This window comes from Somniosus microcephalus, chromosome 4, assembly GCF_052327205.1.
Source record: "Somniosus microcephalus isolate GS21.2 chromosome 4, FLI_Smic_1.0, whole genome shotgun sequence".
NCBI classification, from domain to species: domain Eukaryota; kingdom Metazoa; phylum Chordata; class Chondrichthyes; order Squaliformes; family Somniosidae; genus Somniosus; species Somniosus microcephalus.
The window spans coordinates 7095355-7118576 of record NC_140990.1 but is presented as its reverse complement, the minus strand read 5'-3'; the positions used below and the strand labels follow the sequence as shown (position 1 = coordinate 7118576).

Here is a 23222-nt window from a genome sequence, read left to right as displayed (position 1 = left end):
ATGTACACAAATCTTAGAAGGTGGCAGGACAAGTTGAGAAGGCTGTTAAAAAAGCATACAGGATCCTTGACTTTATTAATAGAGGAATAGAGTACAAAAGCAAGCAGGTTATGCTAAGCCTTTATAAAACACTGGCTAGGCTTCCGCTGGGCACCACACTTTAGGAAGGATGTCAAGGCCTAAGAGAGGGTGCAGAAGAAATTTACGAGAATGGGACCAGGGATGAGGGACTTGAGTTACATGGAGAGACGGGAGAAGCTGGGGTTGTTCTCCTTAAGCAAAGAAGATTAAGAGATTTGATAGTGTTGTTCAAAATCAGGATGGATTTTGAGAGAGTAAATAAGGAGAAACCGTTTCCAATGGCTGAAGGGACAGAAACCAGATTTAAGGCGATTGGCAAAAGAACCAGAGGTGACATGAGGAAACAGATTTTTACACCAAGTTGTTGTGATCTGGAATGCACTGCCTGAAAGGGCGGTGGAAGCAGATTCAATATTATAATTCAAAAGAGATTGAGGTAAATACTTGAAGGGAAAACATTTACAGGGCTTTGGGGAAAGAGCAGGGGGAGTGGGATTAATTGGATCGCTCTTTCAAAGAGCTGGCACAGGCACGATGGGCCGAATGGCCTCCTTCTGTGCTGTATCATTCTATGATGCTATTCTACACAGACACACACAGATACAGTCAGACAGACACACAGACACAGATACTCACTAAAATACAGTCAGACACACACTCACATTTTTTCTGCATGAACTTTTATTATTAATTTCAAAGACTTTACGAAAAAGGTGAGAGTGGTGGGCGGAGGGCTCTTAAAGGGACAGGGACTCTTCTTTTCAATGTGATTTTCATTAAAGGGACGGAGTCCCTCCTTGCCTGTGGAGGACCAATTTTAAAAGGACAGCTTCTCGAAATCAGGTGCTGTCTGCGTGTGAACCACCTCCTCCCAATTTCTTGCCAAGCGATCCCTGCGGGCACCACTCCACTCTAGGAGTGGCTCATAGAATCAGACAGCACAGAAGGAGGCCATTCAGCCCATCGTGCCTGTGCCGGCTCTTTGAAAGAGCTCTCCATTTAGTCCCACTCCCCTGCTCTTTCCCCATAGCCCTGCAAATTTTTCCCCTTCAAGTATTTATCCAATTCCCCAGTGAACGTTATTATTGACTCTGCTTCCACCGCCCTTTCAGGCAGCGCATTCCAGATCACAACAACTCGCTGCGTCAATAAAATTCTCCTCACCTCGCCTCTGGTTCTTTTGTCAATGACCTTATATCTGTGTCCTCTGGTTACCGACCCTCCTGCCACTGGAAACAGTTTCTCCTTATAAGCTACAGCTATACAAAGCCCTGGTTAGACCCCAGAGAGTCATAACGGCACAACAGGAGGCCATTCGGCCCATCGAGTCCGTGCCAGCTCTCTGTAGAGCAATCTAGTCAGTCCCACTCCCCCGCTCTATCCCCGTAGCCCTGCAAGTTTATTTCCCTCAAGTGCCTATCCAGTCTCCCCTTGAAAACATTGAGTGTCTCCGCTTCCACCACTTCCGTCGGCAGTGAGTTCCAGGTCATCACCACTCGCTGCGTAAAAAAGTTTTTCCTCACATCCCCCCTGTATCTCTTGCCCAAAACCTTAAATCTGTGTCCCCTAGTCCTTGTACCGTCAACTAGTGGGCACAACCTTTCCCCGTCTAGCCTATCCAAACCCGTCATAATCTTGTACACCTCTATCAAATCACCCCTCAACCTCCTTTGCTCTAATGAAAACAAATCCAGCTTCTCCAACCTGTCCTTGTAGCTAAGATCCTCCATCCCCGGAACCATTCTGGTAAATCTCCTCTGCACCCTCTCAAGGGCCTTCACATCCTTCCTAAAGTGTGGTGACCAGAACTGGACGCAATACTCCAGTTGTGGCCTAACCAGCACTTTATAAAGGTTCAGCATAACTTCTCTACTTTTGTACTCAATACCTCTATTTATGAAGCCCAAGATCCCATATGCTTTGTTAACCACTCTCTCAATATGTCCCGCCACCTTCAGGGACCTACGCACATTAACTCCCAGGAACTCCCTGGAGCACTGTGTACAGTTCTGGGCACCGCACCTCAGAAAGGATATATTGGCCTTGGAAGGAGTGCAGCGCAGATTCACTGGAATGTTACCCGGGCTCCAAGGGTTAGATTATGAGGGAGAGTTTACATAAACTAGGCTTGTGTTCCCTGGAATCTAGAAAGTTAAGGAGTGATTGAGGATTTTAGGATTTTGAAAGGAATTGGTAGAGTAGATAGAGAGAAACTTTTTCCGCCGGTGGGGGAGTCGAGGACAAGGGGACATCACCTTAAAATCAGAGCCAGGCCATTCAGGAGAGAAGTTGGGAAACACTTCTTCACACAAAGGGTGGTAGAAGTGTGGAACCCTCTCCCACAGAAAGCAGTCGATGCCAGCTCAATTAATCATTTTAAATCCCAGAGCGATAGATTTTTGCTAGACAAGGGAGCAAAGGGATATGGAGCCAAGGCAGGTGGGTGGTGTTAAGACACAGATCGGCCATGATCTCATTGAATGGCGGGACAGGCTGGAGGGGCTGAATGGCCTCCTCCTGTTCCCATGCTCCTATTTACTCTATCAAAACCCTTCATGTTTTGAACACCTCTATTAAATCTCCGCTGCACCTTCTCTGCTCCAAGGAGAACAATCCCAGCTTCTCCAGTCTCTCCACGTAACTGAAATCCTCTGTGTATTTGCCATGGCGCAGCAGGCTATAGCAAACAGCTTTCTTAAGAACATAAGATATAGGAGCAGGAGTCGGCCATTTGGCCCTTCGAGCCTGCTCCGCCATTCAGTAAGATCATTGCTGATCTTCTACCTCATCTCCACCTTCCCGCCCGATCCCCATATCCCTTGATTCCCCATGAGTCCAAAAATCTATCGATCTCAGCCTTGATTATACTCAATGTCTGAGCCTCCACAGCCCTCTGGGGCAGAGAATTCCAAAGATTCACCACCCTCTGAGTGAAGAAATGTCTCCTCATCTCAGTCCTAAATGGCCGACCCCTTATTCTGAGACTGTGACCCCTGGTTCTGGACTCTCCAGCCAGGGGAAACAGTCTCCCAGCATCTACCCTGTCAAGCCCTGTAAGAATTGTAGATGTTTCAATGAGATCACCTCTCATTCTTCAAAATTCCTGGGAATATGGGCCCAGTCTACTCAATCTCTCCTCATAGGACAATCCCCCCATCCCAGGAATCAGTCTGGTGAACCTTCGTTGCACTCCCTCTAAGGCAAGTATATCCTTCCTTAGGTAAGGAGACCAAAACTGTACACAATACTCCAGGTGTGGTCTCACCAAGGCCCTATATAATTGCGGTAAGACTTTACTCTTATACTCCAATCCTCTTGTAATAAAGACTAACATACCATTTGCTTTCCTAATTGCTTGCTGCACCTGCGTGTTAAGATGAGAAATGATAAAGGCAAGAAGTCACTTGTGGGAGTGGTGTACAGGCCCCCTGACAGTAACCACACGGTAGGATGGAGTATAAAGGAAGAAATAATGGGAGCTTGTCAGAAAGGTATGGCTATAATCATGGGGGATTTTAATCTACATATTGTGCAATGAGATAGGATTAATTAATGACTTCATAGTGAAGGCACCCCTGGGTAGCAGCGATCATAATATGATTGAATTTTACATTCAGTTTGAGGGAGAGAAGAGTGGGTCCAAAACGAGTATTTTAAACTTAAATAAGGGCAATTATGAGGGCATGAAAGCAGAGCTAGCTAAAGTGAACAGGCAAATTAGGTTAAGGGAGAGGTCAATAGAGTTGCAGTGGCAGACATTTAAGGGGATATTTCAGAATACACAGAATAGATACATTCCAACGAGAAAGAAAAATTCCAAGGGGAGGATCCACCATCCGTGGTTAACTAAAAAAGTTAATGATAGTATCAAACTTAGAGAAAGTATATAATTGTGCAAAGATGGCTGGCAGGTCAGAAGATTGGACAGAATATAAAAAACAGCAAAGAATGACCTAAAAGATTAATAAGGAGAGAAAAATGAGAGTACCAGAGAAAGCTAGCTAGAAATATAAACACAGTTAATAAGATTTTCTATAGATATTTAAAAAAGAAAAGAGTTAACAAAGTGAGCATTGGTCCTATAGAAAGTGAGTCTGGGGAATTAATAATGGAAAATCAGGAGATGGCAGTTGAATTGAACAGGTGTTTTGCATCGGTCTTCACTATAGAGGATTCAAGTAACATCCCAGAAATAGCTGTAAATCAGGAAATGGAAGGGAGGGAGGAACTCAAGAAAATTACAATCACCAGGGAAGTGGTACTGAGCAAATTGTTGGAGCTGCGGGCTGACAAGTCCCCGGGTCCTGATGGACTTCATCCTAGGGTCTTAAAAGTGGCTAGTGAGATAGTTGATGCATTGGTTTTAATTTGCCAAAATTCCCTAGATTCGGGGAAGGTTCCATTAGATTGGAAAATAGCGAATGTAACTCCTTTATTCAAAAAGGGAGGGAGACAGAAAGCAGGAAACTACAGGCCAGTTAGCTTAACATCTGTCATCGGGAAGATGTTAGAAGCTATTATTAAAAACGTTATAGCAGGGCACTTGGAAAAGTTCAAGGTAATCAAGCAGAGTCAACATGGTTTTGTGAAAGGGAAATCATGTTTAACCAATTTATTGGCGTTCTTTGAGGAAGTAACATATGCTGTGGATAAAGGGGAACTGGTGGATGTACTGTACTTAGATTTCCAGAAGGCATTTGATGAAGTGCCACATCAAAGGTTATTGCGGAAAATAAAAGCTCATGGTTTAGGGAGTAACATATTGGCATGGCTAGAAGATTGGCTAGCTAATAGGAAACAGAGAGTAGGCATAAATGGGTCATTTTCTGGTTGACAAGATGTAACGAGTGGTGTGCCACAGGGATCAGTGCTGGGACCTCAACTTTTTACAATTTATATGTAACCCCTTCACGGTTCTCTAGATATATGTGAGATGTGGTCTCTCTTGTAGATAGTATTCTATAGTCCAGTAAGGAGATCACTACTACAATGGCTTAATTCTAATTATCTTACTTTATAGTTTTAACGTCAGACAGTATAAGAAGATTACAGGTCAATGAACTAAATTAGACATTTGCATACATTAGAATGCATCTAGACATAATAAACATACATTCTCCATTTACATGGATTCAAAGGAGAATCTATCCCTGTGTCCAAATTTGAGTGCACTCTTTCGTTGGCACGCTTAAGTTGGAGCTCATGGTATGTATAATGTCTGCAAGACTTACGACTCCGAACCCCTTTGTTGAATTCTCTTCATGATTACTGAATCCCACTTTGAATTCTGGATGCAGAGCTACTAATACGAAGGGCGGCGGCCGAGTTTGGAAACCCGGGACGGGATGCGGCAGCCATTTGCCTCCTGAGCCCTCTTTTCAGAGCTCCTGCCCTCTTCTTCCAGTCGCTCCCTTTTTCCCGCTCGAAAACCCTGACTCCACCCCTTCCTCCTGGGGTTTCTGCCTGGAGACTGCGCAGCCTCACTGTCTGCAACAGTTGATACTGGTGCAGAATTATGGAAAGTCTGCTCTTAGTCACATTGTGTCCTTAAAAGTTCTTGCCATACCTTCACATGGGCAACTTTAACCCAGGGATTTATAACAATGATAATACAGTGTCTAAGTTAAAGATTGATAACCATACTTAGCGTACATAACATTTCCAGTGGGTATTACATATATAAATGACTTGGATGAAGGGACCGAAGGCATGGTTGCTAAATTTGCTGATGACACAAAGATAGGTAGGAAAGTAAATTGTGAAGAGGACATAAGGAGGCTACAAAGGGATATAGATAAGTGAGTGGGCAAAGATCTGTCAAATGGAGTATAATGTGGGAAAATGTGAAGTTGTCCATTTTGGCAGGAAGAATAAAAAAGAAGCATATTATCTAAATGGTGAGAGATTGCAGAGCTCCGAGATGCAGAGGGATCTGGGTGTCCTAATGCATGAATCGCAAAAGGTTAGTATTCAGGTACAAGAAGTAATCAGGAAAGCTAATAGAATGTTATTGTTTATTGCGAGGGAAACTGAATACAAAAGTAGGGAGGTTATGCTTCAGTTCTACAGGGCATTGGTGAGACCACATCTGGAGCACTGTGTACAGTATTGGTCTCCTTATTTAAGGAAGGATGTAAATGCGTTGGAAGCAGTTCAGAGAAGGTTTACTAGACTAATACCTGGAATGGGCGGGTTGTCTTATGAGGAAAGGTTGGACAGGCTAGGCTTGTATCCGCTGGAGTTTAGAAGAGTAAGAGGTGACTTGATTGAAACATATAAGATCCTGAGGGGTCTGGACAGGGTGGATGTGGAGAGGATGTTTCCTCTTGTGGGAGAATCTAGAACTAGGGGTCACTGTTTAAAAATAAGACGTCGCCCATTTAAGACAGAGATGAGGAGAAATTTTTTCTCACAGACGGTTGTGAGTATTTCGAACTCTCTTCCTCAGAGGGCAGTGGAAGCAAAGTCTTTGAATATTTTTAAGGCAGAGGTAGATAGATTCTTGATAAGCAAGGGGGTGAAAGGTTATCGGGGGTAGGCGGGAATGTGGAGTAATCAGATCAGCCATGATCTTATTGAATGGTGGAGCAGGCTCGAGGGGCCGAGTGGCCGACTCCTGCTCCTAATTCGTATGTTCGTATGTAACCTGTGCAGCAGCTAGGGCCTGAAAATCAGCTTCACTGCCCCTGGGCTGGGAAAGGGGGACATGAGGTAACATTCTCCCTCTTACCCCTTTCTAAACTCCTTTTGCAGGGTTTTAGAAGTGGAGCATTTACAGGCAGGAAGCTCAGACCAAACATCAGTTCAAGATCAGACAGAGTCACTCGATTCATCAGGACCTGATTTAATCGCTCCCCCAATCTGCTGGCACACCAGCGAGTTCACACTGATGAGAGACCTTTTAAATGGTCTGAGTGTGGGAGGTCCCAGGACCTGAAGAGACACCAGCTGGAGAGAGCAGGAGAGATTATGTTCACCTGCTCAGTGTGTGGGAAGGGATTCAGTCGGTCCTCTAATCTGCTGGCACACCAGCGAGTTCACACTGAGGAGAGGCTGGTGAAACATTCCAACTGTGGGAAAAGCTTTAAAAGGTCCCAGGAGCTGAAGGGACACCAGCTAGAGAGAGCAGGAAAGAGGCCATTTACCTGCTCCGTGTGTGGGAAGGGATTCACTCAGTCATTACATCTGTTGAGACACCAGCAAGTTCACACTGATGAGAGACCATTTAAGTGTTCTGACTGTGGGAAGAGCTTTAAAAGCTCTGGGGATCTGAAAGAACACCAGCGAGTTCACACTGGGGAGCGGCTGTTCACCTGCTTAGTGTGTGGGAAGGGATTCAATCGGACATCCAATCTGTTGAGCCACCAGCAACTTCACACTGATGAGAGACCATTTAAGTGTTCTGACTGTGGGAAGAGCTTTAAAAGCAATGGGAATCTAAAAGAACACCAGCGAGTTCACACTGGGGAGAGGCCGTTCACTAGCTCAGTGTGTGGGCAGGGATTCGCTCTGCCCTCGAGACTGCTGGCACACCAACAAGTTCACACTGGGGAGAGGCCATTCACCTGCTCCGTGTGTGGGAAGGGATTCACTTCGTCATCCAACCTGCTGAGACACCAGCAAGTTCACACTGATGAGAGACCATTTAAGTGTTCTGACTGTGGGAAGAGCTTTAAAAGCAATGGGGATCTGAAAGAACACCAGTGAGTTCACACTGGGGAAAGGCCGTTCACCTGCTCCGTGTGTGGGAAGGGATTCAATCGGTCAACCCTTCTGTTGAGACACCAGCAAGTTCACACTGATGAGACCATTTAAGTGTTCTGACTGTGGGATAAGCTTTAAAAGCTCTGGACATTTGACGGCACACCAGCTTGTTCACACTGGGGAGCGGCTGTTCACCTGCTCCGTGTGTGGGCAGGGATTCACTCGGTCCTCGAGACTGCTGGAACACCAACAAGTTCACACCGGGGAGAGGACGTTCACCTGCTCCATGTGTGGGAAGGGATTCACTTGGTCATCCCACCTGCTGACACACCAGTGAGTTCACACTGTTCTGTAGCTGGGGCGACATGAACATGGAATGGATGAATGTTTCAGAAATTCTTGTACTGCTGTTTAATCTTTAAGACTGTTGTGCTGATGATTCCCTTTGTTTGACTGTTCATGGTGTTACATAGAATGTACAGCACAGAAACAGGCCATTCGGTCCAACTGGTCCATGCCAGTGTTTATGCCCCACACCCACCCTACTTCAATTAACCCGATCAACACATCCTCCCATTCGTTTCTCCCTTGTGTGGCTTCCCCATAAATCCATCTATGCTGTTCACCTCAACCACTCCCTGTGGTAGCGAGTTCCCCATTCTCACCACTCTCTGGGTAAAGAAATTTCTCCTGAATTCCCTACTTGATCTATCAGAGACTATTTTATATTGATGGCCCCTTTAAATATGATGAGATTCTGTTAAGCTGACCAGTATATTGTACTTTGTCTTTTTCTGATGAATGAAACATTACTGAGCCCCTGTACCCATGTTATGGGATGAAGTGCCAGACAAGTGAAGGCACAACGTCTGGGTGTGAATCTAATAATAACCCCATGGACCGTATAGTTGTGATAACCAGACGGGCTTGTGGTTATAGTCTGGTCACAGATGGACTAAATTCCCTGAATTAGCAGGAGTTCAGGAGACGGTCAACAGACGGGTCCAAACAATCCCATTTCCTGAGCGGTAACCAAGCTTGTGTATAAGAACAGGCCACTTAAGCCGTTGTCAGTTGGAACAGACTCGAGAAGATCGCGCGTGAATCCACTGTACTTCTATTCTCCAGATTGAGGGAATTATCACCTGATCTGTGTTATGCAGCGCCCTTAATAAAGCCTGGAGAGACAATTTGTGTTCTTGTGAGCTTGATTATCTGGTGTCCGAAACCCTGGGACTCCCGATCATTGGAGTCAACCTCAGTGTGTGGAAAGGGATTCCCTGGTGTATCCCACCCGCTGACACACCAGAGTGTCCACAGTGTGACTGCAGTGGGTCGATTCCACTGTTTCCGATGCCTTTAATCACATCCAGGACTGAACCATTCAGGCAACTGGGGCTTGTTAATGTTAAAAGCCCCCAATAACTGGGCTGGATTTAAAGAATATTCCCTGTTCTCTCAGTACCCATGTGCAGAGAGAAGCTGATGTTATAGAATCATAGAACACAGTGGGATGCCTTTCGGCCCATCGTGCTGCTGCTGGCTCTCTGAAAGAGCGATGCAATTAGTCCCATTGCCCTGCAAATTTCTGCCTTTAGTATATATCCAATTCCCTTTTGACAGTTACTATTGAATCTGCTTCCACCTCCCATTCAGGCAGTGCATTCCAGATCATCACAATTCGCTGTGTAAAAAAAGTCTCCTCATTTCCTCTCTCGATTCTTTTGCCAATGATCTGAAATCTGTGTCCTCTCGTTACCGACCCTCCTGCCAGTGACAACAGCTTCACCTTGTTTGCTCGATCAAAACCCCTCATAATTTTGAGCACCTCGATCACAGCTCCACTTAACCGTCTCTGCTTCAAGTTATATTGCCATTGTTTTGTGAATTGTTGCTGTGATCGAGGTGCTGGATGTCCGTGCCTGGGGAATGGGACATTCTATCCTCGTGAGCACCGAGTGTCAGCATCCAGCAATCTCTGGTCAGGGACTGTCTTTTTAAACTGCCTTACCTGAGCTTTTTGACTCCCTGATTTCATTGTTAAACATTTCAGAGTTTTTGCAGAGTGACCAAGGCTGAACAGATAAATGTGAGGTATTACATTTTGGTAGGAAGAATGGGGAGGTCACTTATCACTTGGAGGGTGCGAGTCTAGGTGGGGTAGAGGAACAAAGGGATCTCGGAGTACAAATACACAAATCACTAAAAGTTGCGACACAGGTTAGCAAGGCCATAAAAAACCAAACCAAGCACGAGGTTTGATTTCTAGAGGTATAGAATTGAAAAGTAGTGAAGTTATGCTAAACCTGTATCGAACCTTGGTTAGACCACACTTAGAGTACTGCGTACAGTTCTGGTCGCCATATTATAAAAAGGATATAGAGGCCCTGGAGATGGTGCAGAGAAGATTTACAAGGATGATACCAGAAATGCGAGGGTATACATATCAGGAAAGGATGAACAGGCTGGGTCTCTTTTCTCTTGAAAAAAGAAGGCTGAGGGGTGACCTAATAGAGGTCTTTAAAATTATGAAAAATGTTGATAGAGTGGATACAGAGAGAATTCGCTGCTCACGATGTGGTCTCCTCGACATTGGGGAGTCCAAACGCAGATTGGGTGACCGCTTTGTGGAACACCTCCATTCAGTCCGTAAGGGTGACCCCGAGCTTCCGGTCGCCTGTCACTTTAATTCACCGCCCCATTCCCACTCAGACCTCACCATCCTCGGGCTCTTGCATTGTTCCACAGAAACCCAGCGTAAGCTCGAGGAACAGCACCTCATCTTCCGATCAGGCACTTTACAGCCTTCCGGACTCCATATCGAGTTCAACAATTTCAGATCATAACCTCGGCCCCTATTACATTTTTATATATTTTTATCCACCCCTTTGTTTTAGCCCTTCCCCCTTTTTCTCTCTCCCACATGGCAGCTGTCTCTCATTCTGCCAGAACATTTCACACTTCACACTGCATCCATTTAATAAACATCTCGAGCCGTCTTTTGTCTCTTTACTGGTCCGATCTTCACTTCTCTTTTGTTCTTTCATCCCCATTTCCCAGCCCCCAAACTGGCCTTTTAATCTGTTTCATTTCCTGTGTTTTCTCAGTCCTGACGAAGGGTTTCGACCTGAAACGTTGACTCGATTTCTTTCTCCACAGATGTTGCCTGGCCTGCTGAGTTTTTCCAGCATTTTCTGTTGCTCAGCACACACCCTGGGCCCCTGTCAATCATCCTCCCCCACGCCTGCGTGCTGGGCCACTGAGCTCCAGGCTGCCGCGCGGGGCTTTCTATGTGATGTCGGTGTTGGTGAAGAGCTGCAATCAGTGAGGGAAAGTGAGTTTTCCCCCAGATCCGATTGAGATCAGGAGGGGAGAGAATAAAGGGGAATCCAAATCTGAGACTCCACAGATCTGGGCCCTGAGCGGAGCTTCTTCAATTTGGCGGAGCGCACCCGTAAGACAAAGGTCCTCTACCAACCTGCCCCCGCTGCGCAGTGCTGCCCCCCGATTATCAAAATCCACGACAAGGCCTTGGACAACGTGGACCACTTTCCATACCTCGGGCGCCTACTGTCAACAAGGCCAGACATCGACGACAAAGTCCAACACCACCTTCAGTGTGCCAGTGCAGCCTTCGGTCGCCTGAGGAAGAGAGTGTTTGAAGACCAGGACCTCAAACCCGGTTCTAAGCTCATGGTCTGCAGAGCAGCAGTGATACCCGCCCTCCTGTATGCCTCAGAGACATGGACCATGTACAGCAGGCACCACAAAGCAAAAAAAAAACCCTTTTCAATTTAATTTAAAATAAGACAATACTTTAGAAAATAGTATTAAATATAAAATAAATATTCACAACCTCCGCCTTTTTACTTCAGACACACCCCTCCTCCAGCATTCATCTGTGTGAAAGGCTCAGAGGGTGCAGAATTCTTAAAGTGCATCCAGGAGAGCTTTTTGAGGCAGCATGTAGAAAGTCCTACAAGAGAGGGGACGTTACTGGACCTAATTTTAGGGAATGCAGCTGGGCAAGTGGTAGAAATGTCAGTAGGAGAGCATTTTGGTGACAGTGACCATAATTCGGTGTGATTTAAGGTAGTCATGGAAAAGGACAAAGATGGACCAGAAATAAAGGTTCTAAATTGGGGGGAAGGCCAATTTTAATATGATAAGGCAGGATCTGGCCAAAGTGGACTGGGATCAGCTACTTGTAGGAAAATCCACATCGCAGCAATGGGAATCTTTCAGAAGGAAAATAGAGAGAGTACAATGGCAACATGTTCCCGTAAAGGTCAAGGGTGGGACCAACAAGCCCAGGGAACCCTGGATGTCAAGGGACATACAAGAATGGATTAGAAAAAAAGGGAGGCTTTTGGCAGATACAAAGGACTAAAAACAGTGGAAGCCCTAGAGGAGTATAGAAAGTGCAGGGGGGTACTTAAAAAAGCAATTAGGAGAGCGAAGAGGGGGCATGAAAAATCACTGGCGGGCAAAATATAGTATAAGTATATTAAGGGCAAGAGGATAACCAGGGAAAGAGTAGGGCCCATTAGGGACCAAAGTGGCAATCTGTGTGTAGAGCCAGAAGATGTGGGTGAGGTTTTAAATGAATATTTTGCATCTGTGTTCACTGTGGAGAAGGACGATGTAGGCATAGAAATCAGGCAGGGGGATTGTGATATACTTAAACAAATTAGTATTGCGAGGGAGGAGGTACTAGTGGTTTTAGTGGGCTTAAAAGTGGATAAATCCCCAGGCCCAGACAAGATGTATCCCAGGCTGCTGTGTGAGGCAAGGGAGGAGATTGCAGGGGCTCTGACACAAATTTTCAGAACCTCTCTGGCCACAGGGGAGGTGCCGGAGGACTGGAGGACAGCTAGCGTAATACCATTATTCAACAAGGGTAGTAGGGATAAACCAGGAAATTACAAGCCAGTGAGCCTAACATCAGTGGTAGGGAAATTATTGGAAAAAATTCTGAGGGACAGAATTAGTCTCCACTTGGAGAGGCAAGGGTTGATCAAGGATAGTCAGCATGGCTTTGTCAGGGAGAGATCATGTCTAACCAATTTGATTGAATTTTTCGAGGGGGTGACTAGGTGTGCGGATGAGGGTAGTGCAGTTGATGTGGTCTACATGGACTTCAGTAAGGCTTTTGACAAAGTCCCACATGGGAGATTGGTCAAGAAGGTAAGAACCCATGGGATCCAGGGCAATTTGGCATGTTGGATCCAAAATTGGCTCAGTGGCAGGAGGCAGAGGGTGATGGTCGAAGGTTGTTTTTGTGACTGGAAGCCTGTGCCCAGTGGGGTACCGCAGGGATCGGTGCTGGGTCCTTTGCTGTTTATAGTGTACATTAATGATTTAGATATCAATGTAGGAGGTATGATCAGTAAGTTCGCAGATGACACGGAAATTGGTGGAGTGGTAAATAGCGAGGAGGGAAGCCTCAGGCTACAGGACGATATAGACGGATTGGTCAGATGGGCAGAACAGTGGCAAATGGAATTTAACCCTGATAAGTGTGAGGTGATGCATTTTGGGAGGACTACCAAGGCAAGGGAATACACAATGAATGGTAAGACCCTAGGAAGGACAGAGGATCAGAGGGACCTTGGTGTGCATGTACATAGATCCCTGAAGGCAGCAGGACAGGTAGATAAGGTGATTAAAAAGGGATATGTGATACTTGGTTTCAATAGCCGAGGCATAGAATATAAGAGCAGGGAGGTTTTGATGGAGCTGTACAAAACACTAGTTAGACCACAGCTGGAATACTGTGTGCAGTTCTGGTCACCACACTATAGGAAGGATATGATTGCATTGGAGAGGGTGCAGAGGAGATTCACCAGAGTGTTACCTGGGCTGGAGTGCTTCAGCTATGAAGAGAGACTGGACAGGCTGGGGTTGTTTTCCTTAGAGCAGAGAAGGCTGAGGGGGGACCTGATTGAGGTGTACAAAATTATGAGGGGCATAGATAGGGTAGATAGAAAGGAACTTTTCCCCTTAGTAGAGGGGTCAATAACCAGGGGACATAGTTTCAAGGTAAGGGGCAGGAGGTTTAGAGGGGATTTGAGGAAAAACGTTTTCACCCAGAGGGTGGTTGGAATCTGGAACTCACTGCCTGAAAGGGTGGTAGAGGCAGGAACCCTCAACATTCAAGAAGCATTTAGATGAGCACTTGAAACGCCATAGCAGACAAGGCTACGGGCCAAGTGCTGGAATATGGGATTAGAATAGACAGGGCTTGATGGCCGTCGCAGACACGATGGGCCGAAGGGTCTCTTTCTGTGCTGTATAACTCTATGGCCTAGAAATTCATTAAGGCGCTGCCAGCTTTGCGCCCATTTAACGCCTAAAGAGAGATTTTGCGCCAGAAATGAGTTTGCGCAGATATTCAGCGCAGCGGTATTGGCGGCGGTAGCCGTTAGCGCTGCGCCGGCACCGATGATGTCATTAGTGTGTGCAGTGCCCCGGTTCCGCACCGAAACCGCGCCGATCCCCATATTTAGTTGCGGCCGCCTCCTCCGAAGCGGCCGCAAACAGCGACCAGAAAACGGGGCCGTCCTGCTGCCTTAGTGGGGCGCTTTAAAGCGGAAGGTGCGGCCGGCCGCTTTTTCGGCGGCCGCCTGCCCGCACTTCCTTCCCCGGCCTCCTCCACCCCCCCCCCCCGCGGCATTGCCGGCTGCTTTCCGTGAGCCCGGCACTTCTCCGTGGTGCCGGGCTCATTTGCAGGCACTATCCAGCGGCGATCTCCCCGTTGCAGGCAGCTCCCCCTTAAGAGGAGGAGGCCTGCAGTACCGCAGCCTGCCGCTGCGCAGCGGCGCCAAGAGCGCTGATATTCAGTGTCAGCGCCCCAAGCGGAGGCGGGCACACCCTGGTATAGCGCCCGGTTCCGAATTGGGGCGCTAACAATGAATATCTGACGATCGCTATAGGCTTCCCGCCCAGCGCTAACTTTTGGGCGCTAGCCAGCTGGCGGGGCCATAGTGAATTTCTAGGCCTATGACTCTAACTCTGAGCCGAAGTTCCTCGAGCTGCAGACACTTCTGGTCGCCACACTTTAGGAAGGATGTGAAGGCCCTTGAGAGGGTGCAGAGGAGATTCACCAGAATGGTTCCGGGGATGGGGGATCTTAGCTCCAAGGACAGGTTGGAGAGGCTGGATTTGTTTTCATTAGAGCAAAGGAGGTTGAGGGGTGATTTGACAGAGGTGTACAAGATTATGATGGGTTTGGATAGGCTAGACGGGGAAAGGCTGTTCCCACTAGTTGATGGTACAAGGACTAGGGGACACAGATTTAAGGTTTTGGGCAACAGATACAGAGGGAAAACTTTTTTACACAGCCACTGGTGAGGACCTGGAACTCACTGCTGACGGAAGTGGTGGAAGCGGAGACGCTTGAGGGAAATAAATTTGTAGGGCTACGGGGATAGAGCGGGGGAATGGGACTGACTGGATTGCTCTGCAGAGAGCTGGGACGGACTCAATGGGCCGAATGGCCTCCTTCTGTGCCTCTATGACTCTATGTGGTTGCTGTGGATCACACTGGGGTCCACCAGCTCCCACATGCTACAGCTGCAACACATCACCTGCCCTGCAATCTCTATTGTATTTTATTTAACTAATTAGGTTTTCAAGTTTTGAAATAACCAATTGTCTATTAATAGTTTTTAATCTAGGTAATAACCTTGTTAAATTTATTACATTTAGTTATACGCTTTAGATCTTTACTGTAACTTAGCCCACAGTCCTAATTAAACTCAAGTTGTTTATATTTTTATTTAATGTATCAAGCAGCACCTCTTACCCCCACCTCATCGAATTCGCTCACTCACCCAATTCCCGAGTTAAGTACTCTGTAGAAGCCGTACTCTGTAGAACTGGACTCCGTGCTACTTACCTCCCAAACATTTCTCCTTCCACGCTCAAAAGGCCGATGAATTTCAGGTCCTGATGAATGGAGTGGCTCTCTGAGATCTTGATGTGAAGTTTGGTTTGAGTTTCCCCGTCTGTCAATCCTGCCCTTCTCACAGCCTGTGAAAGGAGTTTACAAAAGCCATCAGTGAGAGTCCAGGACAGAAATTGACAACATTCTCTCCTCCTGCTCCCTGGCCCAAGGGGGCCGCGCATGCGCCCCGCTGCACACTCGGCCTCTCATGATGGCGGCCGTTGAGCCGGGCCTGGCACTGGGAGAAAGTCCCGCAGCCGCCGCCCCGCTCGGGGCAAACGCGGGACCCGTAAGTTCTTATTCGGGAGCTTGAGGCCTACACCGGGTGTTTATAAAGCCTCCCCGCTGGTTCCATTGCTCCCCTGCGCCCCTCCGCCTCCCCGCTCCGGAATCTTCTCTCCGCCTTCTGCCGCCATCACCCGACTGGCGGCACTGACTGCGCACGCGCGGGACCCGCCCTGCCCCCACACCGCGCCTGCACACCAGGCCCCTGCAGCATTGATAGGGCCTATTCTACCCCGCGGAGCGTTCTGGGTAACAGCCACCGCCATTGTCTCGGCCGGCTGAGGAGCGCAGAGATATATTTAGAGCAAGCAATAGGAGGAGGATGAGAAAATCAATGAAAGTTGATTCCTGTGATTTCAGACACCAGATTGAGCCGTGCGGCGTCCATTGGAGCAATGCTCGGATACACTCAGCGCATGGGCAACTAGCACAATTTTAGAAGCATAGAAACATAGAAGATAGGAGCAGGAGTAGGCCATTCAGCCCCTCGAGCCTGCTCCACCATTCAATGAGATCATGGCTGATCATCCAAACTCAGTACCCTGTCCCTGCCTTCTCCCCATTTTCCTTGATCTCGTTAGCCTTAAGAAATATATCTAACTCCTTCTTGATCCTTCTTCACGAGTTGGGTAGGATTGATTGGGGAATGTCACTCAAAGGGTTGACGGTGGATAGGCAATGGCAAACATTCAAAGATCGCATGAATGAACTACAGAATTTGTTCATCCCAGTTTGGCATAAAATTAAAACAAAAATGGTGACTCAACCGTGGCTAACAAGGGAAATTAGAGATAGCATATGATCCAAGGAGTGGACATATAAATTGGCCAGAAAATGCAGTAAACCTGAGGATTGGGAGCAGTTTAGGATTCAACAAAGGAGGACAAAGGGATTAATTAAGAGGGGGGAAAGAGAGAATGAGAGTAAGCTTGCAGGGAACATAAAAACTGACTGTAAAAGCTTTTATAGATATGTGAAGAGAAAAAGATTGGTGAAGTCAAGCATAGGTCCCTTGCACTCAGAATGAGGGGAATTTATAATGGGGAACAAAGAAATGGCTGACCAATTAAATACATACTTTGGTTCTGTCTTCACAAAGGAGGACACAAATAACCTCCCAGAGATGTCGGGAAACATAGTTCCTCCCTTTCATTAAACCCTGATAGAAATCAGTATTTCTTGGGAAATGGTGTTAGAGAAATTGACGGGATTGAAGGCCGATAAATCCCCAGGGCCTGATAATCTACATCCTAGGGTGCTTAAGGAAGTGGCCCCAGAAATAGTAGATGCATTGCTGGTCATCTTCCAAAATTCAACAGACTCTGGAACAGTACCATGGATTGGAGGGTAGCTAATGTTACCCCACTGTTCAAAAAAGGTGGTAGAGAGAAAACGGGGAATTACAGACCGGTAAGCCTGACATCGGTAGTGGGGAAAATGCTAGAGTCCATTATAAAAGATGTAATAGCAGAGCACTTGGAAAACAGTGACCGGATCGGACAAAGTCAACATGGATTTTAAAAAAGGTAAATCGTGCTTGACTAATCTACTGGAATTTTTTGAGGATGTAACTGGTAAAATAAATAAGGGAGAACCAGTGGATGTGGTGTATTTGGACTTTCAGAAGGCTTTCGATAAGGTCCCGCATAAGAGATTAGCGTGTACAGTTAAGGCACATGGGATTGGGGGCAAGGTATTGACTTGGATAGAGAACTGGTTGGCAGACAGGAAGCAAAGAGTTGGAATAAACAGGTCTTTTTCCGAGTGGCAGGCAGTGACTAGTGGGGTACCGCAAGGATCGGTCCTTGGACCCCAGCTATTCACAATATATATAAATGATCTGGACAAGGGAACTAGATGTAAGAAGGCAAATGGTATGATGGCCTTCGTAGCGAGAGGGTTTGAGTACAGGAACAAGGATGTCTTGCTGCAGTTGTACAGGGCCTTGGTGAGACCACAGCTTGAGTATTGTGTGCAGTTTTGGTCATCTTATCTGAGGAAGGATGTTCTTGCCATGGAAAGAGTGCAGCGAAGATTCACCAGACTGATACCTGGGATGGCAGAAATGAAGTATGAGGAGAGATTGCGTCGATTGGGCTTGTACTCGCTGGAGTTCAAAAGAATGAGAGGGGATCTCATTGAAGCTTATAAAATTCTAACAGGACTAGACAGACTAGATGCAGGAAGGATGTTCCCGATGGTCGGGGAGTGCAGAACCAGGGGTCACAGTCTAAGGATAAGGGGTAGGCCATTTAGGACAGAGATGAGGAGGAATTTCTTCACCCAGAGAGTGGTGAACCTGTGGAATTCTCTACCACAGAAGGCAGTGGAGGCCAATTCATTAAATATATTCAAGAAGGAGTTGGATATATTTCTTAAGGCTAAAGGGATCAAGGGATATGGGGAGAAGGCAGGGATAGGGTACTGAATTTGGATGATCAGCCATGATCGCATTGAATGGCGGAGCAGGCTCGAGGGGCCGAATGGCCTACTGCTCCTATGTTTCTATGAACCCCAGGACCAGGCCCCTATGGGGAATAGGTATGCAGATCTAGCCGCAAAACTAGCTGCGGAAGAAATGCAACCAGAGGACGCGTTCAAAAAACTAAATAAATATGGCCATGATAGTGGGGTACAGGAAGTGAATATAATGGAGCTACAAGAAAATACTAGTAAAGAGCAAAAGGAGAAATGGAGACAAGCTGGCGCGCAATTACAAGGTGGAATTTGGAAATGGGGCCCACGTAACCAGGTGGTGGCACCGGAATGTTGTAGACAACAACTGATGGCGCTATACCATGGTGTAACACATACTGGCAGAAGTAACATGTTGCACCTACTGACACAGTACTGGTGGTGGCCAAAGATGGGTCTGGAAGTAGCGAAATATTGCCACCGCTGTATAATATGCGCAAGAATAATGTAGGACAGAGATGTCGAGTTAGAGTAGCAAACCAACCCAGGCCCCAAGGACCCTGGGAAAACTTACAAATTGACTTTACCGGCCCCTTAGCGCAGGACCGGGGGAAGAAATATTGCCTGGTTATAATTGACCAATTTACCAGCCTGCACATCTGCCAATGCACTTTATTATGTTTATGTTTATGTTACAAGCCAAATGTATGTTAAATGTCTTAATCAAAATGTACACTCTCGGGAGCCGCAAGCTTACATTTCGTTGTACTGCACTTGTGCACTAACAATGACAATAAAGTTGATTATTATTATTGATGATGATTATTATTATTATTATTGAAGAGGGTTTCAGCAGCGGATGAGCTGAGGCAGGGGTGGAGACGGGCGATGTTACCGAGGTGGAAGTAGGCGGTCTTTGTTATGCTGAGGATATGTGTTCGGAAGCTCATTTCGGGGTCAAATATGACACCAAGGTTGTGAACAGTGTGGTTCAGCCTCAGAGAGATGTTAGGGAGAGGGATGGAGTCAGTGGCTAGGGAACAGAGTTTGTGGCAGGGACTGAAAACAATTGCTTCAGTCTTCCCAATATTTAATTGGAGAAAATTTCTGCTCACCCAGAACTGGATTAGAGATTGTGGAGGGGTCGAGAGAAGTGGTGGTGAGGTGGAGCTGGGTGTCATCAGCGTACATGTGGAAACTGACGCTGTGTTTTCAGATAATGTCACCAAGGGGCAGCATTTAGATGAGAAATAGGAGGGGCCCAAGGATAGGTCCTTGGGGGACACCAGACGTAACGATGCGGGAGTGGGAAGAAAAGCCATTGCAGGTGATTCTGTGACTATGATTGGATAGATAAGAATGGAACCAGGCGAGTGCAGTCCAGCCCAGTTGGACAATGGTGGAGAGGCGTTGGAGAAGGATGGAGTGGTCAACTGTGTCAAAGACTACAGACAAGTCAGGAAGGACGAGGAGAGATAGTTTACCTTTGTCACAGTCACAAAGGATGTCATTTGATGAGACTTGATTTGACTTCAGGGCCAAGTCAGTGAGGTGGATTGGGCTGTTTCTGGCCCGCTGGTTATTGTGGGCACGGCTGGACACCAGTGGGACCAGCTCTACCCTGTTTGTTCCTTGAGGCAAAATAAGCAAAAAAAAATTCCTGCTTCCCCCCTTACCCTTTCTACACTCCTTTTACAGGGTTTTAGAAGTGGAGCATTTACAGACAGGAAGCTCAAACCAACCATCACGTCAAGATCTGACAGAGTTACACGTTTCCTCAGGACCTGATTCAGTCGCTCATCCAATCTGCTGGCACACCCATGAGTTCACACTGATGAGAGACCTTTTAAATGTTCTGAGTGTGGGAAGAGCTTCAAAATCTACAAGTACTTGAAGCGACACCAGTAGCTACACTCTAGGGAGAAACCGTTCACCGGCCCCGTGTCAAAAAAAAAAATGGCGGCGCGCACAGAAGCAGCGGCTTTGCCTCTCCCGAGACTGAGTGTTTTTACCCTCTTTCAGAGTCTCTTCTTGACTCTGCTCACACGGGAATTGAGGGCGGACCTGCTGTACAGCTGGCAGACGCTTCTCGATATCGGGGCCGATTGCGTGCGGCTCACACTTGGCGCCGTCGATCTGCCTCCCGACATCGCCCGATCCCCGGGACCAGCGTGGCGTCCTTCCCCAGCCGGAAGTTGGCGCAGACCGCGCAAACAGAAGCGGGGCAAGATGGCCGGAATCCACAACAGGTTAAAGAGGGCCCCACACAAACCCTCCCTCCCAAGTATTTTCCTGGCCAATGTCAGGTCACTGGAAAATAAAATGGATGAGATCAAACTTGATCTCTCCTCACAGAAAAGGACAAAGGAATGCTGCGCCATGATCTTCACAGAGACCTGGTTGAACAACGGCATCCCTGACACCACCATCCAGGTAGAAGGACGCACGGTCTTCCGCGCCGACAGAACTGCAGACTCCGGTAAGAGCAAGGGAGGTGGTTTGTGCATTTACACTAACAATGCCTGGTGCACTAACACGGACATTGTTGAGATACCGCGGCATACGTGGGAGTCGAGACCAGAGCTAGTAAATCAGAATAGCTTTTTATTTCAGCCTCATGGCAAAACAGGAACTGGAAGAGCCCGCGCCTGACTTAAATACTCCCCAGACAGGAAGTGCTCCCGGCAGCCTGTCCCTGTGGGAAACAAGTTGCTGGAGGAAAGGGCCCCCGGTTGGGGGCGTCTGCTTAAACTGTCCGTACCGCCGTGAGCGGATTGTGTCCAGTGGTGGCGTGTCGCCACAGAGCTCCTCCCAGAATCCGCTTAGGAGGAGTGGACGAGTCGTGACGGTGGTCTGATGGTTCTGCCGCAGCGGCTCTGCGTGATCGCCGGTCTAGTTGTCGGGGCCTGGCGGTTCGCCGCCGGCTGTGCTGGCTTGCTGGCGGGACGGCCTCTAGTTGGAGGCCGGGCCACGGGGACCTGTTCCCCTGGTTCTGTGTGTGCTGGTTTGAGCCGGTCGATGAAGACGTCTCGACCCTGTCGCCGAGTCACAGCTTGAAGACCTTGTCCCCGGTTTGTAGTACTTCGTACGGTCCGTCGTACGGGGGTCGCAGGGGTCCGCGGTGCGCGTCGTGTCGCACGAAGACGAAGCGCGCCTGCTGTAAATTTGGCGGAACGTGAGGTGCGAGTTCGCCGTGTCGGTTGACCGGAAGTGGGGTGAACTGCTGAGTGGAAGAGAAAAAGTTGAGCCGCTGCTGGTCGGCCGACCAAGGCATGGTAGCCTCCGGAAGGAAGTCGCCTGGGACGCGCAGCGGTTGTCCGTAGACTAACTCCACTGCCGAGGACTGGAGGTCTTCTTTGACTGCGGTGCATAGGCCTAGTAGTACCCACGGTAGGCGGTCAGTCCAGGTACTGTCCTGCAGGCTGGTGCGGAGTGAGGCCTTGAGTGACCGGTGGAAGCGTTCACAAAGCCCGTTGGCCTGCGGGTGGTACGCCGTGGTTCGGTGGAGCGTCACACCGAGGTTGCGTGCTGTGGCCGTCCAGAGTTCGGAGGTGAACTGGTCGCCTCTGTCGGAGGTTATGTTGGCCGGTACGCCGAACCTCGCTACCCAGGTGTTAACAAACACCCTGGCGATGTCGGCTGTGGTGGTGGAGGTCAGCGGCACTGCCTCAGGCCAGCGTGTGTAGCGGTCGACCATCGTGAGGAGATAAGTCTGGCCTTGCGATGGCGGCAGGGGCCCGACGATGTCGACGTGTACGTGGTCGAAGCAGCGGCTGGGTACCTCAAAGTCTCCCAGGGGTGCTTTTGTATGCCGTTGTACCATAGCCCGTTGGCAGGCGAGGCAGGAGGTGGCCCAAGTCTGAACATCTCTGCTGAGGCCGCGCCAGACGAAATGCTGGGAGAGGAGTTTGACGGACGCGCGGGAACCCGGGTGGGAGAGCCCGTGGAGCGCGTTGAAGACGCGGCGGCGCCAGGTTCAGGGACGACCGGCCTGGGTTGGCTGAGTGTGATGTCGTAAGTAACTGCCGTGGCTTCGGGCCCGTGCGCGACCTTGGCTAGGCGTAGCCCTGGCAGGCTGGTAGCCGCCGAGAGGAGGTCTGGGTCCGTGAGCTGGGCCGCTGCTAGTTGCGCGTAGTCGACCGCGAGGTGATTCGCGCAGATGGTGGGACGGGAAAGGCAGTCGGCGACAACGTTGTCTCTACCGGAGACATGCTGGATGTCCGTGGTAAACTCGGACATGGCCGCGAGCTGGCGTTGCTGCCGAGCGGACCAGGGTTCGGTGTGCTTGGCCATCGCGTATGTGAGTGGCTTGTGGTCCATGTACGCGGTGAAGGGGCGGCCTTCCAGGAGGAACCTGAAAAGGCGGACCGACAGGTGGAGCGCGAGAAGCTCGCGGTCGAAAGTGGAGTATTTGACCTCCGGGGGGCGCAGTTGGCGGCTGTAGAAGGCAAGTGGCTGCCACGCGCCATTAACCCACTGCTCGAACACGGCCCCGACCGCGTGGTCGGAGGCGTCGGTGGTGAGCGCGACCCGGGCGTCGGCCCTCGGGTGCGCGAGCAGAGTGGCGTCGGCGAGCGCGTTTTTGGTGGCATCGAAGGCGGCTGACGTGTCAGTGGTCCAGGCTACGGCCATCTTGCCGGATTTACCTCGGAGGGAGTCGTATAGGGGCTTCATGAGGGCTGCAGCTCTGGGGATGAACCTGTTGTAGAAGTTCACCATCCCGAGGAACTCCTGGAGGCCCTTGATGGTTGTGGGGTGGGGGAACTGCTGGACGGCCTGCACCTTGTTG

General features: G+C 48.5%; 2 protein-coding genes across 2 annotated transcripts in view; one reads left to right on the top strand and one right to left on the bottom strand.

The window, feature by feature from the left end:
- Positions 1 to 15815, bottom strand: part of LOC147118225 (uncharacterized) — a 31197-nt gene extending 15382 nt beyond the window's left edge. Inside the window, exon 1 of the mRNA XM_085983704.1 lies at positions 15686 to 15815. The gene's annotated coding sequence lies outside the window, so the exon portion shown is untranslated. The remainder of the gene's footprint in view (positions 1 to 15685) is intronic.
- LOC147118223 (uncharacterized) overlaps positions 1 to 23222 on the top strand; it is a 186110-nt gene that overhangs the window by 97905 nt on the left and 64983 nt on the right. The window lies entirely within an intron of this gene.